The 14226-nt window shown below is 45.1% G+C and overlaps 1 protein-coding gene across 10 annotated transcripts in view; it reads right to left on the bottom strand.

Annotated features, from left to right (window-relative positions):
* ATXN1 (ataxin 1) overlaps positions 1–14226 on the bottom strand; it is a 421390-nt gene extending 407164 nt beyond the window's left edge. For 6 of the 10 annotated variants that reach the window (XR_011251314.1, XR_011251315.1, XR_011251313.1 and 3 more), the window contains exons 1-2: positions 13702–13947; positions 5390–5504 (exon numbers count right to left, since the gene is read on the bottom strand). The gene's annotated coding sequence lies outside the window, so the exon portion shown is untranslated. Of the gene's footprint in view, positions 1–5389; positions 5505–12460; positions 12811–13701 lie in introns of those variants that run through there. The other 4 variants (XM_069563853.1, XM_069563859.1, XM_069563862.1 and 1 more) reach the window with 2 other exon arrangements.

The raw sequence follows: 14226 nt of genomic DNA, 5'->3' as shown, positions 1-14226 counted from the left end.
AGCAGGCGGATTCTTTACCACTGACCCACCAGGGAAGCCCAGAAATACGTAATCTGGAACCAGATATCAAATTGCCAACATCCATGGGATCATCGAAAAACCAAGAGAGTTCCAGAAAACCATCTACTTCTGCTTTATTGACTATGCCAAAGCCTTTGACTGTGTGGATCACAACAAACTGTGGAAAATTCTTTAAGAGATAGGAATACCAGACCACCTTACCTGCCTCCTGAGAAATCTGTATGCAGGTCAGGAAACAACAGTTAGAACTGGACATGGAACAGACTGGTTCCAAATTGGGAAAGGAGTACATCAAGGCTGTATATTGTCACCCTGCTTATTTAACTTACATGCAGAGTACATCATGAGAAATGCTGGACTGGATAAAACACAAGCTGGAATCAAGATTGCTGGGAGAAATATCAATAACCTCAGATATGCAGATGACACCACCCTTATGGCATAAAGTGAAGAAGAACTGAAGAGCCTCTTGATGAAAGTGAAAGAGGAGAGTGAAAAAGTTGGCTTAAAATTCAACATTCAGAAAACGAAGATCATGGCATCTGGTCCTATCACTTCATGGCAAATAGATGGGGAAACAATGGAAACAGTGACAGACTTTATTTTGGGGAGCTCCAAAATCACTGTGGATGGTGATTGCAGCCATGAAATTAAAAGATGCTTGCTTCTTGGAAGAAAAGCTATGACCAACCTAGACAGCATATTAAAAAGCAGAGACATTATTTTGTCAACAAAGGTCCATCTAGTCAAGGCTATGGTTTATCCGGTGGTCATGTATGGATTTGAGAGTTGGACTATAAAGAAAGCTGAGCACCGAAGAATGATGCTTTTGAACTGTGGTGTTGGAGAAGCCTCTTGAGAGTCCCTTGAATTGCAAGATCAAACCAGTCAATCCAAAAGGAAATCAGTCCTGAATATTCATTGGAAGGACTCATGCTGAAGCTGAAGTTCCAATATTTTGGCCACCTGATGTGAAGAACTGACCCACTGGAGAAGACCCTGATGCTGGGAAAGACTGAAGGCAGGAGGGGAAGGGGATGACAGAGGATGGCATGGTTAGATGGCATCATGGTTGGATGACGTGAGTTTGAGCAAGCTCCGGGAGTTGGTGATGGACAGGGAGGCCTGGTGTGTTGCAATCCATAGGGTCCCAAAGAGTCAGACACAACTGAGCAACTGAACTGAACTGACTGATATATATATAAATGTGTATACATATGAATATTCACACACATTGGAAAAGGAAATGGCAACCCACTCCAGGATTCTTGCCTGGGGAATCCCATGGACAGAGGAGCCTGGTGGGCTCCTGTTCATGGGGCCACAAAGAGTCGGACACAACTGAGTGACTAAGCACACACACACACACACATATACACACTAACACACACACGTCACATTCAAGAGTCCACATGGAAGTTATCAAACACACCCATCTTACTGTGATTTATCAAAGTATAGTAAATGAATTACCACAAATGAACAATTGCTCCTGAATCAAGTAGGTGGCACAATGTGATTTATGCATATCGTATGAGATGAATAAATCCATGGTGGAAAAGATCAAAGGCAAAGCTGGAATTGTTGTTAATATGTACAGGGCCTCACTGAAAATCTTAATAAAACTGTTTAGAGGAAAATAGAGGGATCATTTGTTTAAATGAAAAGAGATATTGCATATGCTGAATTTCAAAAGCAGCATTCATTTTCATACACACACATTAGATCTGGCTAAAATTAGCTCCAGTTTCTACTTTATTTTTTAAGGTCTCAAAGAATAAAGGTTTCAACAAAATTTCATTGAGCTGAAGCTCAGCCCTGAGTTTCCAAGGTACCTGAGCATCTAGGGAAGACACTCCCCCTTGCCGCACTCCATTATCCACTTGGGCATCATCCCAATTTTTCCACCCACTCTCCCTTCGCCTCAGGTCTTAAACAGGAAACATACAAAGGCTGTGTCACACCAGTGTTCCATTTCTGCTGCCTCCACTGCCTCTTACCTTCCACTCTGGCTGACTTCATTGCTGAAAGAATACTCATTCCCGCCTGCCTGGTAAACTTCCTACCAGGCACAAAAACCCAAAGCCCAGACTCAAAGATCACTTTTAGGCCAGTGGCTCCTCCAAATTTATTTCCAGATTGGACCTCCCAGCAATCTTCTTCCCACACTCTCTAGTGTCTGCTGGACTCCAGCAACTCAGATGTCCACCAGCACCTGGGCTTCCGCCAAAACGGCCTGATCGATTACACACCATGCTACTTGCCTGTTAGGGCCCAGCCACCAAAACAGTCATCCTTCCGCCCTCTCCACCTCTTCCCAAAGAAATGTTAACCAGCCTCCAGAGTTCAACTCAAATGGTGCTTCCTCCTCCAAGTTTTCCCCATCATCCTACTCAGCACCATTCTTCTGAACTCCCTCTGTGTTAGAATCTACCCCAGGAAGCACAACCCACCCCCTTCTGCTCTGTATTAGTAATTTCAGAGCACATCTTCTTTCCCCTACTTGACCACAAAGAATATAACCTCCTTCTGGTAGCTCTTACTCACTCTGTGCAGTAGTACCAAAAAAAAAAGTACACAGTGAATAAATGAATGAATCATTTCTTCATATAGACCATGCCTATGAAAGAGGTAAGTCGTAACTTGCTATAGCTATATCATTGATATGGCTTCCCTGGTGGCCCAGCAGTAAAGAATCCGCCTGCCAATGCAGGAGATGCAGGTTCGATCCCTGGGTTGGGAAGATCCCCCGGAGAAGGAAATGGCAACCCACTTCAGTATTCTTGCCTGGGAAATCCCATGGACTGAGGAGCCTGGTGGGCTACAGTCTATGGGGGTCACAAGGATTCAGGCACAACTTAGCAGGTAAACAACAAAAACATCCTATTGATAAAATAGCTAGAACCTAAAATAACTGTAATCTAGGTTTTATTAAAAAAAAAAAACCTAATGACTATAAAAGTACAACATGAAAGATACTGTTTCCCTGCTCACGTTTAGCTATCAGTTGTGAGGACTGTAATGAGGCCATTATTTATGCAACATGTTTAGCTGATACTTATAAGCTTCCTTTAAATGTGATCCTAGGACATGTCAGCTGCTTAAAACTCAAGGTGACTCTGTACTACTTTGTCAGTAATACAATACAAACATTCCTACAACCCTTAATGCACTGTACTATGTACTACAAAAACCTAGATCTCTTCTCAATAAGCTTCACGTACTGACTGAGAGACAGGACTGTTTGCTGCCTGATTTTTTCATAATAAAATTCTTGAGACATTCTCGTTTTAACACATGACTCTTTAAACACTGCAGGTTAAAAAAAAATTGCATATGTATTAACTGCATGTGCAATTAAGCTACTTCCCCAAAAATGTCAGTGTGAGAACTTTCTGCCTAAAATGGATAATACCCCTAAGAGAGAAACTAGCAATAAGACATTGCACCCCTTTCAATGGAGTTGATACTTACAGACCTCATGAGGCTTCCCTCTGCACATAATTATTCTATTTCCTTTTAAAAGACACCTCCCTAACCCACAGCCCATAAAATATAAAGTACCCAATTCCATATTTTACAAAAGGACAGAACGTGTGTGATAACTTCCCCCCTCCCCTGCCTTGCACCCCAGTAGGACTTTACTGATCCCCCTTCCTGAGTCACCGTACTTCAATCATTCAGGTGTGTGTGTGTGTGCGTTTTCACTCAGACCACAAATAACTTCACTTACGCCTGCAACTCAGCAGTTCATCCTACAGTAGAAAAACAACACACAGGGATCCTGTGTCAGGAATCGAGGCAGACTAACATAAAATCCAGAAAAATAAATAAAAGGCCCTTTGGCTTTCAGGGCTGCAAATGTCCACAGTGTTGGTCCAAAGACCAAGGTACAGGGATATTTACTTACTCCTCGTCACTTATGGTTAAGGAGCAACCATCACCAAACAAGAACGTTACAATCACCCTGTCAAGACAAGTCACATGCTCACAGTGATAGCTTATGTTCATGGATCATAAACTATACACCAGGTTACTATTCTGCCCAGTGTACAAATATTACATCATTCCAACCTCACAGCAGCCCTAGTTCTCATATGATCTCCATCTTACACATGAAGAGACTGTGGCCCAGGAAGGTTACAGGGCTGCCCCGGGTCATAGCGGCAGTTCTACATCTTAAATTCAGACAGGCTGGTTCCAGAGCCTCGCGTCCTTATTTTAAATACCATGGAATTTATATAGAACTTAAAAAACTGGACCTTAGAAGCAGGGTGTCAGGGGTGAGGAGCAAGCTCTTTATTTAAAGAAATCTAGTGAATCAGTTTCAAAATGAACATTCTGATAAAGCAAGGATTAGCCTCTTAAATATGAGCTGAAAATCCAAATTTCTGTATGTAAGGTTGGATAAAAGTGGTTGGTGCATCTTATTAGGGAAAGAAACAGAACATGACTTGGGAAGAGCTGCCCAGAGACCACCAGATCCAGCCCACGCCACAGCAGTGGAACGTCAGTGTGACTCCAAGACACCATTCCGGTTCCTTTGGATTCAGTGGGTCTAGGGTGGAGTCCCGGTTCTATTTTTTTCTTTTTTTTCTAACCTCTCCTGGAGATTCTGGTGTCCCGCCAGGCTCGAGAACCTCTGAACTAGTCTATTTCCACAGCTTGGAGCAGGACTACTCCCAAGGCAAACAGAAAAAGGGGATCGATTTCACAATCTCCTCTGGTTGCGAATACCAGTGTTCCCAAGCCCTTATTGCCCCAATTTCAAACTAACTTCCCCTGCTCTCCTGATTCTAGGCAGGCAGTCTTCCTTTCAACAGAGAACCATGAGTCATCAACCCTGCATCCACCCTGTGTCTGACTCTCCAGGTCAGAAAAATTTACTGTACATGAAGAAAGCAGGAAGTTGTCAAATCCCAAACAGACACCGAGAAATTCAAGATCCAACCAACATTGGTTGCTACCGAACCAACAAGCTATCTCCCTGCACCGCGGTCACACAACAACCACAACCTAAAACATGGAGACAGTGACTTAAGGTAACCGTTTGGTAACAAAACTTGCCCATCAGCTCCAAGTACAGGTGACAATTAAAATGATCAGGCTCAACCCCAGCACATAATAATGAACCATCGGCAAGGCAGAGGCAGACTACATCATTAACCAAATAAATCAAAAAGGAGGATACCTTAATCCAAGTTTAAAAAAAAAAAAACCTCTGCGATTTCTCAATTTCCCACACAGTAGTTTGCAAAGGCAATTATCTTCAACAGTCTGTAAAGTGCTAAAGTACGACTAGTAGGCGATTTTCCAAGGCCAGACTTTATCCTCAGATAGAAACCAGAGAGCATCGCAAAACTCTTACCTGATGGGTGTCGGACTCCCCCGAAGCAGCCGTGGAGGAGGAGACTGCTGTCCAAAGACGACAGACAAATCTGCAGCTTGAATGGAACACCTCGGTGATTTGCAGCCAGATCCTCCTGCAGTGGTCCAGGGGGTGCAGAAGAGGAAATCCAAAATGAGAAACAGCATGAATGGCTTTAAAAAATAATAATTCCACCTGGAGACACCATGCAGGGAAATCTAAACTTCAAGAACGTCAAATTTTGCATCGTTTTATGAGAATTACACAGGCACCAGCCAGCTCGAAAGGCAGGTCTGGTTTGATTCAACAGGGCTCGGAGGGAGGCCAACACACAAAAAGGTCATCCCTTCAATCAAATTAAAAGCTTGGTCTCTCCATTTGAGCCAGCTACTGTCTATCTTTTCTCTAAGATTCTAACGAATCACCTCATAAACACGTGCTGGTCATCACGGGACTATCAGGTGGAAATGGGCATGGACTGAACAGTAATTGAGCCAAAGTCTAATTTTCATGAGGCATATCTTACTATCAACATGCAACTTTAGGCACAATCATGACACAGAGCAGTTGTTAGCATACCAGTCTAATGGGATAGAAAAAAAGAATCAAATGCAGAAAAAAAATTTAAGTATGCATATACTCACTAGAGTTTCCTCTGAACTTTAAAGGATTTAATTACTGAATGTACATCTACTTGATTTTCATTCTGCCATAACATCTTGAGCATGTTTAAGTAAAGATTACCCACTGTAGGATGAATGAGTGAATGCGTGAATGGATGAATGAAAGAGAATGAATCTATCTTTCATATACCTTTCCATCAGGGAGCCTGGCGCTCGTAGTAGTTTTTGTGAGGTAAACACCTATGCATAGAAACGGAAGAAGTTGAGGACTCAATCTGCTAACATACTTTCCTATCTATTCAAAGCATATTTTTAAATACTGGTAGTTCCCAACTGTCCACATTAAATAGAATCAGGAGCACAGTTATTATAAACTAATCCACAAACTCGTCATTGCTGGACTGATTTTTTTTTCAGCCTTTCATTACTGGAGCTGATCTGCATATTTGCTTAGGCTGGTTTTAAATTTAGTTTGGGTTTCCTAAGCCCACGCCAGGTAACAGTAGGAAGGAGAAGGCCCAGGATTATATTGGGTGTCAGAAAGAAACTATTCTGGAGCTATGAATATGATCTCCAATGTGAATAATCTGTAAACAGGTAAGTGAGCCAATTAGCCTTGGGTACATGGCAACACATCTCATGATTATTTTCATCCATACACACTCACTATTTTTAAGAGCACAGCCCAGCTGGAAAGGAAAATAATGTCGATTGCTTTCCAACACTTTGCAAAGTAATGAATAGTAGCCAAAGTATTCTTACTTCTAGCTAATCCATTCACGAAGTATTTATTTAAGCATCTTTTGCATGCCAGAGACTGATATGCAGAAGGAAGTTTTCTAGGCCTTGGTTTCCCCATATGTAAACAGTTAAATCTGTGTGCTGTTGTTTAGTCATGTCCAACTCTTTATGACCCCATGGACTGTAGACCACCAGGTTCCTCTGTCCACTGGATTCTCCAGGCAAGAATACTGGAGTGGGTTGCCACACCCTCCTCCAAGGGATCTTCCGAACAGATCAAACCCACGTCTCTTGTCTCTTAGGTTTCCTGCATTGGCAGGCAGGTTCTTTACCACTAGCGCCACCTGGGAAATCCCAAACAGTTAAATGTAGAGAAAGAAAGAAGCCTTTCTAGACTATCACATCTCTGAAGTCCTTGGAAGACAAGCCCTCCAGTAAGAAGCTTGTTGAGTTACAAACATTAATAGTGGCCAAGTTAAATAAAAGCTCACAATATTCTATTTATTCTTACACAGTACTTGGTTTAAGGGCCAGGGGGTGATCTTGATTTTATCTAGTAACATCTCAAATGAAGCCTCAAAATCCTTGATCATCATTTTCAAACAATGTGCAGGTACCATGGATTTGCAGAGTGCTTGCTTTACGAGCTAACAATTGAGAGTGTTGGCTTGTGTATCGACGTGTGTGCACACTATCCTATTTACCTATCACCTGGCAGATAAGATTTTATAGAGTCCAAATTACAGTCTCCTCCTATTCTGCTGAAGTGCAGAGAACAGTCAAACATGATGCAAATGCTGTAAAATATTAATTTACTCTCGCATCGGTATGCCTACTTATTTCAAAAGTATCTGTGTTGCTACATCAGTTAGAGTGACTAAAGAGTTAACAAAACTAGCTGTGTTCTATCAGAGGGAAGAAACCAAAAATAAAAGCAAGGCAGAATGGATTCATCGCAAAAATATACAGAGAACACACAATAAAATAGCCTATAGACTGTTTAAGACAATATGTCTACTAAAAACAGAATTTTTAATATTTAAAAAGCACAGCAGAGCAACATAACACAATACTATAAATAGTGGGAGATAGAAAGGTGGCCTAAGTAATACAGATGTGACAGTCAGTAAAGAGGAGATAATATATAAATACTGTAGATACAGAAGAAAACATAAATACTTCAGGGAGAGTAGCCCAAAGTTAAGGGTGCAATAAAAGAAAATGTGCCATACACGGTGATAGAAAAAATACATTTTCTTTGAATGCTAGAAGCATAAGCATTTACACAGCAGCTATAACAGCGATGACTAAAAACTCCTGATAAATAACTCAAAAGGTATCCGTTAAAGAGCACCTAAGTAGAAAAAAGAGAACTTCCTCTTAGCCTGAACCCACATGCCATCACCAGGGGAGCCTCTGCCCCCTGAAGCCTCAAGTTGTGATTACACTACAATGAGTTTTCTGAAAAGTAACTGTTCAGGTTTAGCGTACAGTTTTTGCTTGCATTATTGCCATTACCAGTGCTTTTTCATTACTTCACAAATGGGATGCATTAAAAATTATATTTTTAAAAAATCAATGAAACAGTTCTGCTCCCATCAAATATGTCAAAGAGGATATAATGCTTGTTGCTTTTTTGTCTTTAGTAGTTCTAAACATGTTTTAGTACATTTGAGGTGGTAATACGTAGTACACGTATTTATAGAGCATTAGCCTGAAAAGTTCAGATTTATAAGGACTATAAAATATACTACTACACTGATAAAGACAAAGATACATAAATTATGAAATAGGAAAGAGATTTCTGAAAACTGTTTCCACCATTAAAGATTATTTACCTAAGCCTTTTTATTACTCCTGGAATTTTAAGTATTTACATATTTTTAAAACCTTGATCCAATTACAACTCTTTCAGCCAACATTTGAAAATATTCTCTTAAAACTAGCATGGAGTATACACTTAACACCTCTTAAAGAAATTTTGAATGTGTATTTTATTAAACTGAATTAAATGAAATTAAAATTTGAACAGCATAATTGAGGACTACAAAACTCTTTCTTTCAAAAAGGGCAGTCCTGTGTGGAACGCCTTAGAACAGAAATTATTATCTCTTTGGAGATTTCTATGATTTCTTATTTTCGATCTTTTCACAAAATAAGGAGAGCCTGCTTCTGATAAGCTGGGAAGTATAAGCAGAACTAAAGCTGCTCTTTGAAGCAGTTAAGCTGCACATTTCAAAAGATATAAAGCAATGGAAATCAAATCATCTGTCTCCCCATAAAAATAATATTCTGTCTTGCTGCACTATGTCATCTTATATATGCACGTATTTAAGCTTTTCAGAATCGAAACTATGTTTTACTTGCAGACAACTATAGTTTAAAGAATTAACATTCACTCCTACCTTCGCTAAATTTCAGGCTTTTAGTAAAAACATGTTTATTGACTAACTTCTCATAGGAAACAAAATGAGCCGGTGTTACCATGCGTTAGTCATCAAAAACTGTCATTCAAGGTAAGTGCAAACAGAAAATCCACTTGACATTTCAGAATGGAAAAAAAATAAAGGCATATTATACAAAAGGAATGTGAATCAAACTCTGTAATGACAACAAAACAAGAGGTCACAGAAGCATGTTTATTAATATTTTAATAAGCTCTTAAGGCTGGCCTTTCCCGGGACCCCCAGACAACTGAGTTAGGCCTATTGAAATGTAAGGCCAGCTACATGTACAGTCTGATGGCTGAAGAGTTGTTCTTGAATCTATTTGCAAGAGTAAAAGACAATTTAGAGGCCAGGAAGCCTAGTTATAATATTTCTGATTAAATATCACTTGTTTATCAAACCCTCTTAAAATGAAATCCAGAATGGGAGCGGAAGAACAGGGGAAGATTTTCACAGTTCCCAATCAAGTACATTTTTCATACTTATTTTAACACAAATTTATTTGTGCACTCAAAAATACACGTTCACATTTGGCTGCCAGTAAAGTGTTTTTCTGTACATAGTAAAATGTAATTCAGGACCTCCAAGGTGTTGTGTAAAACTTAAACTTCTGTGCTTCATTTTATATCCTTGCCTCTCCCATCTATTCACCTTCTAGAAATAATGGCTTGCTTTAAACACAGCAACACTTGATCTGAGCAGGTCGCAATCATGTTACCAACTGCACAGACTCACTAAAGGGTAGAAACTCATAAGCCTTCTGTGAGGAACACTGAATAGCTCTCTCAATCAAGGCCTCAGAGGTTAAAAAAAAAAAAAAAGGATTTACCAGTTTAGCTATGGGGTTGTAAAACTGTAAACTGACTAGCAGGGTCACACAGACATCCAGACATTATTATTCTCAATTATTTTTTTTCTAATATCAGAGTTATTAAAATACTCCCTCTTATTTGGATTGCCTGAGCAACACAGACCTTCAGCAACCAAAGCTACTTTCTTTTTTCACCCCAACAGTATTATTTTTCTTTGCATAGCAGGCTTATTAAGGTGGCCACCTAATGCAAAGAGCAGAATGTTGTTCGCTGTTATTAAATGCTCATTAAATTTTATCCTCAAATAGAGTACAAATTACTGTGCAAAAGCACCAAACATTATCAGTCTACCAGCTAAAGGCCTGTATCATCTCTTACCTGAGACAAAAACCTTTTAACTTACTACCTCCAAGGTAAGGATCCTGGCCAAGAAATTCAAGTTAAGAATGAATACATTCAGAATGACTGCCTACTGCCAGTAGCTTTTTTTTTTTTTTTTGTCATTAGGATGGCCATAAAGTTTTTAAATATGACAACGGGGATATCCTTCTCAAATAAATTACTTCCCCTGAATAAATCCTTTAGAAAAACCCCGCTATTGGCAGCTTGGGTTCTAAAGGATGAGTTCTTTTGCACTTGAAAGGGTTAAGTGCCTGCAAGGCCAAAGGCACCAGACAAACTGCAAGAAAAAGGTTGCTTTCCTCAGCTCCTCAGCTCTGAAAGGTTTCTAGCAAGTACCAAATACTTGTTGATGTGTTCACAAGCAGGATTGTCAGCCTCCTTTCACGGTCTGGGGAGATGTATTTACATACTGCACCCAGTAAGCACAGCTTGTTGGTCTCCTTTATAAAAGTTGAGTAGCTAGAAGCCTCATTCAGCGTCTCCCATCCGAAGTGACAAAAAGAAGATGCGGCTGAAATAGTAAAGAGTCTCTCATCTGGTTGGGGCAGCACAAACACTGTGCATCAAACACTTGGGAGTAGTCCAGGCACAGACAAACCCACCTGAATGGACGGGAGAACACTGTCTGTTGCCATGGCAGCCTGATCTAATTACACGAGTGATCAGGGATGGAGTAAGTGCACCGAAAACCTACACCCGCTGACAGGTATCTACGAGATGAGAAAGGCAGGCAGGCGGAAGGTTCAGGCGAGCCCTTCGACCTCTGCTTTCTGTAGAAGGTGGCACTCAAGCCCATTTATCTGTGGAGCTGCTAAAATATTGACTGATGCAGGCACAGTTAGAGGGCAGTCAGAGGAGATTAAATGCCATAGCATTAGCCCTTACAGTGCAATCCTTTTCCAAGAGTTCATGTGCAGGGTTTTCTCATCCTTCTCTCTGGTGGTTTCTTCAGGAAGACGCTCCATTCCAAAAAAAGCTCAAGTGTCAAACTACCCTCGTCCACCAAATAAACCACAAGGTGGGCTTAAGACGGGGGCTTCCAGGAACTGCAGGGTTCCTCAGAAACCCAAATGAGATGGCTTAGCTAACACGGTCGAAAAAGTAACTAGCTGTGCCTAAAAATAACCCATCAAGTACCCGCTGCTGCGAGCGATATGTAACGATGATGTTTAAATATTAAGAACAGCCTGCATTATAAAACACAAATGTCATTGAGATGTGACTACGAGATTGCCAAAGGAGAACTTATTTGCATACACACATTCCCGTGCAAGCGCCAGGATGTGCAAGGAGCATGCCACTCTAAGCCATTAGTTTTTATTCTGTGGGTGTAATAGGGTCTTCTAATTTTGCTAATTGTATCCTGTGGCTCTCACAGGGAAGCTAAGACTCTCTTCGGGGACAGAACCAGTTCGGAGGAGTCCCTACTGCACAGCATACGGTAAACAAAATAAAAATAGCTTGCCATTCTCCTTAGCCACATCGCGCATTATATAACCAGCTTCCGACTGGCTTTCTGTGTGTGTGTGCCTTACTACTCTTCAGCAATTTCCCAATCTCTCGAAGTATTTATATTACCCTCTTATCTGTAGGATTATATACCAAGAAAGCAAAACAAAACAGAGCAGCCGCGGGACTGAACTGAACCCCACTAGTCCTTAGAAACTGATTTTTTGTTGTTGTTGTTTGTTTTCTGGCAGGATCTCCACCACCACCCTACTTCCACCCCCCACTAAGGTTCTTGCTCAATCTCCCTAGAAAACCTGAATTGTTCCATCGCTTCCAGTCAGCCCCCTACGTGGTCTGAAATAAAATGAAAGCACCAGCCGCGGAGTTTAGGAAGGCGGCCTGAGGGCGGGGGTGGCCGAGGAGGGGTCAGGGCGCTGCGGAGTCAGCCCAGCGGCCACGGCGGGGCCCCCTCCCCACCGCGATGGCCCGGCCGCCCCCTCCCCCGCGGGCGCACACACACACACACACACACACACACACACACACACACACACACACGCACTCACACACTCACGCCGCGCTCCGCCGCCGCCTCACCTCTCGCTCCGCCCGGCCGGCCCCCTGCCCTGCCCCCTGCGGGACCGGCCTGCGCGCAGCGCTGGAACCACGTAGGAGGCGGCGGCGGCCGCGGGAGTGGCGGAGTCTCCGGCCCGGCCCAGAGTGAGCGAGCAGCGGGGCTCCGGGCGCATCCCAGCGCCCGCAGCGCCTCCTCCACCGCCGCCGCCGCCTCCCCCCTCCCCTCCCGGCTTCATTCACCCTCCCAGCAGCCGCGCAGCCGCTCACTCCCGGCGCGGGCAGGGTAGCGTCTGCCGCGGCTTCCCGGCTCCGGCCGCTGGCGCTGGCGGGGGCGCCGGCCCGGGCTGGGGCGCTCGCGGGCTCCCGGCTCCGGGCGGCGGCGGCGGCTGCACATGATCAGGAAGCGGCCGTACCAACAGGGCGGCGGCGGCGGCGGCGGCAGCCGCCCGAGCCGCCACCGCTACTCCGGCCGCGCTCCCGGCACCGCTCGCCCGTTCCCCCCGTGCCCACCTCCCTTGGTGCCCCCCGCGATCCCACCGCCCGGCGGCGCGCGCAAACTCCCGGCCGGGCCGCGGGCGCAGACCCTCCCGGTCCGCCGTCGCGCGCCGGCCCAGGCCGGCCTCCACGGGGAGACCCCCGCCCCGGGGTCTCCGGGGCCAAGCGGCCCCCGCGGTAAAGCCAGCCCTCTTCCAGATCCGCTCGCTCTTGCCGCCCTCTGAGAAGAGAGGAGTGAGGAGGAGGCGGCAGGAGGGGGCAGGGCGACCCCCCACCGCCGCCTTCCCCCTACTCCACCTCCTGGGAAGAGGACACGGCTCTCCCCACTGGCGATCGGACCGGCAGCCGCCGTAGTGGGGAGCCGCCGCGGATCTCCCCGCCCGCCCGCGCCCCCCGCCCGGGCGCGCCCCCTTGCCCGGCGGGCGCCCACCCTGCCCCTGCACACCACCCTCCTGCCGGTCGTCTCAGCTCCCACAGCTGGGGAAGTCGGCCCGGGAGGCTGGAGCCGGGGAAGGGTGTATGTACACACATACACACACACACACACACACACACCACAACACAACACGACGCGTCGATTTCCTTCGCTCTTCTTCCAGCTGTTTTCCGTGCCGCCGAATGGGGTTTGGGGTTTGTTTGCTGGTTGTTGCTTTTGCCCCTCTCGGGAGAGCGGGGTAGGGGGGGATCTTGATCTAAATCAAGGGAGAAGGAGATGGGGGGAGGGGGGAGAGAAAGAATCAGAGGAGGAAAAAAAAATAGCCACTTACTGTAAAGTGTAAATGGATCTGGGGTTGCGTGGGGAAGGGGGGGCAGAGGGAGAGAAACAGTGTCTTGCGGCTGCTGTAGCTCTGGCTGCTGCTCCACGGGGCTTGTTTTGGATCCCCCTGCAGTGAAACAGGTCCTGTACGGCTCCGCCACTGTAGTAGAAATGATGTCTGCGGTATACTCTGCTCTCTCCTCCTCCTCCCCCCCTCTCCTCCCTCCCTCCTCCCTCCTCCCTCCGCCCGCCCTCCCTCGCGCTCTCTCGCGCTCGCTCGCTTGCTCGCTCCAGTATGTAAATGTGTAATAGAAGCCAAATATGGAGCAGTTGGCTGCCGCCGCCGCAGCTCAAGGATCCGACTTCGGGGGGGGGTTGGGGGGGCCACCCTCCGGCGGGGCGGCGGGGCGAGCCGCTCTGAGCACCGAGAGCGCACGGCGCGGCCGCCGGCCGGCGCCCTTAACCCTTGGGTGCGCGCATCTCCGGGCCCGGCAGTCCCCCCGGGCAGGCGGGCGCGTTTCCCCGAGACCCGCTC

This window comes from Ovis canadensis, chromosome 20 (assembly GCF_042477335.2).
Source record: "Ovis canadensis isolate MfBH-ARS-UI-01 breed Bighorn chromosome 20, ARS-UI_OviCan_v2, whole genome shotgun sequence".
NCBI lineage: Eukaryota > Metazoa > Chordata > Mammalia > Artiodactyla > Bovidae > Ovis > Ovis canadensis.
The sequence above is the reverse complement of the archived record's forward strand: the minus strand, read 5'-3'. Positions and strand labels throughout refer to the sequence as shown.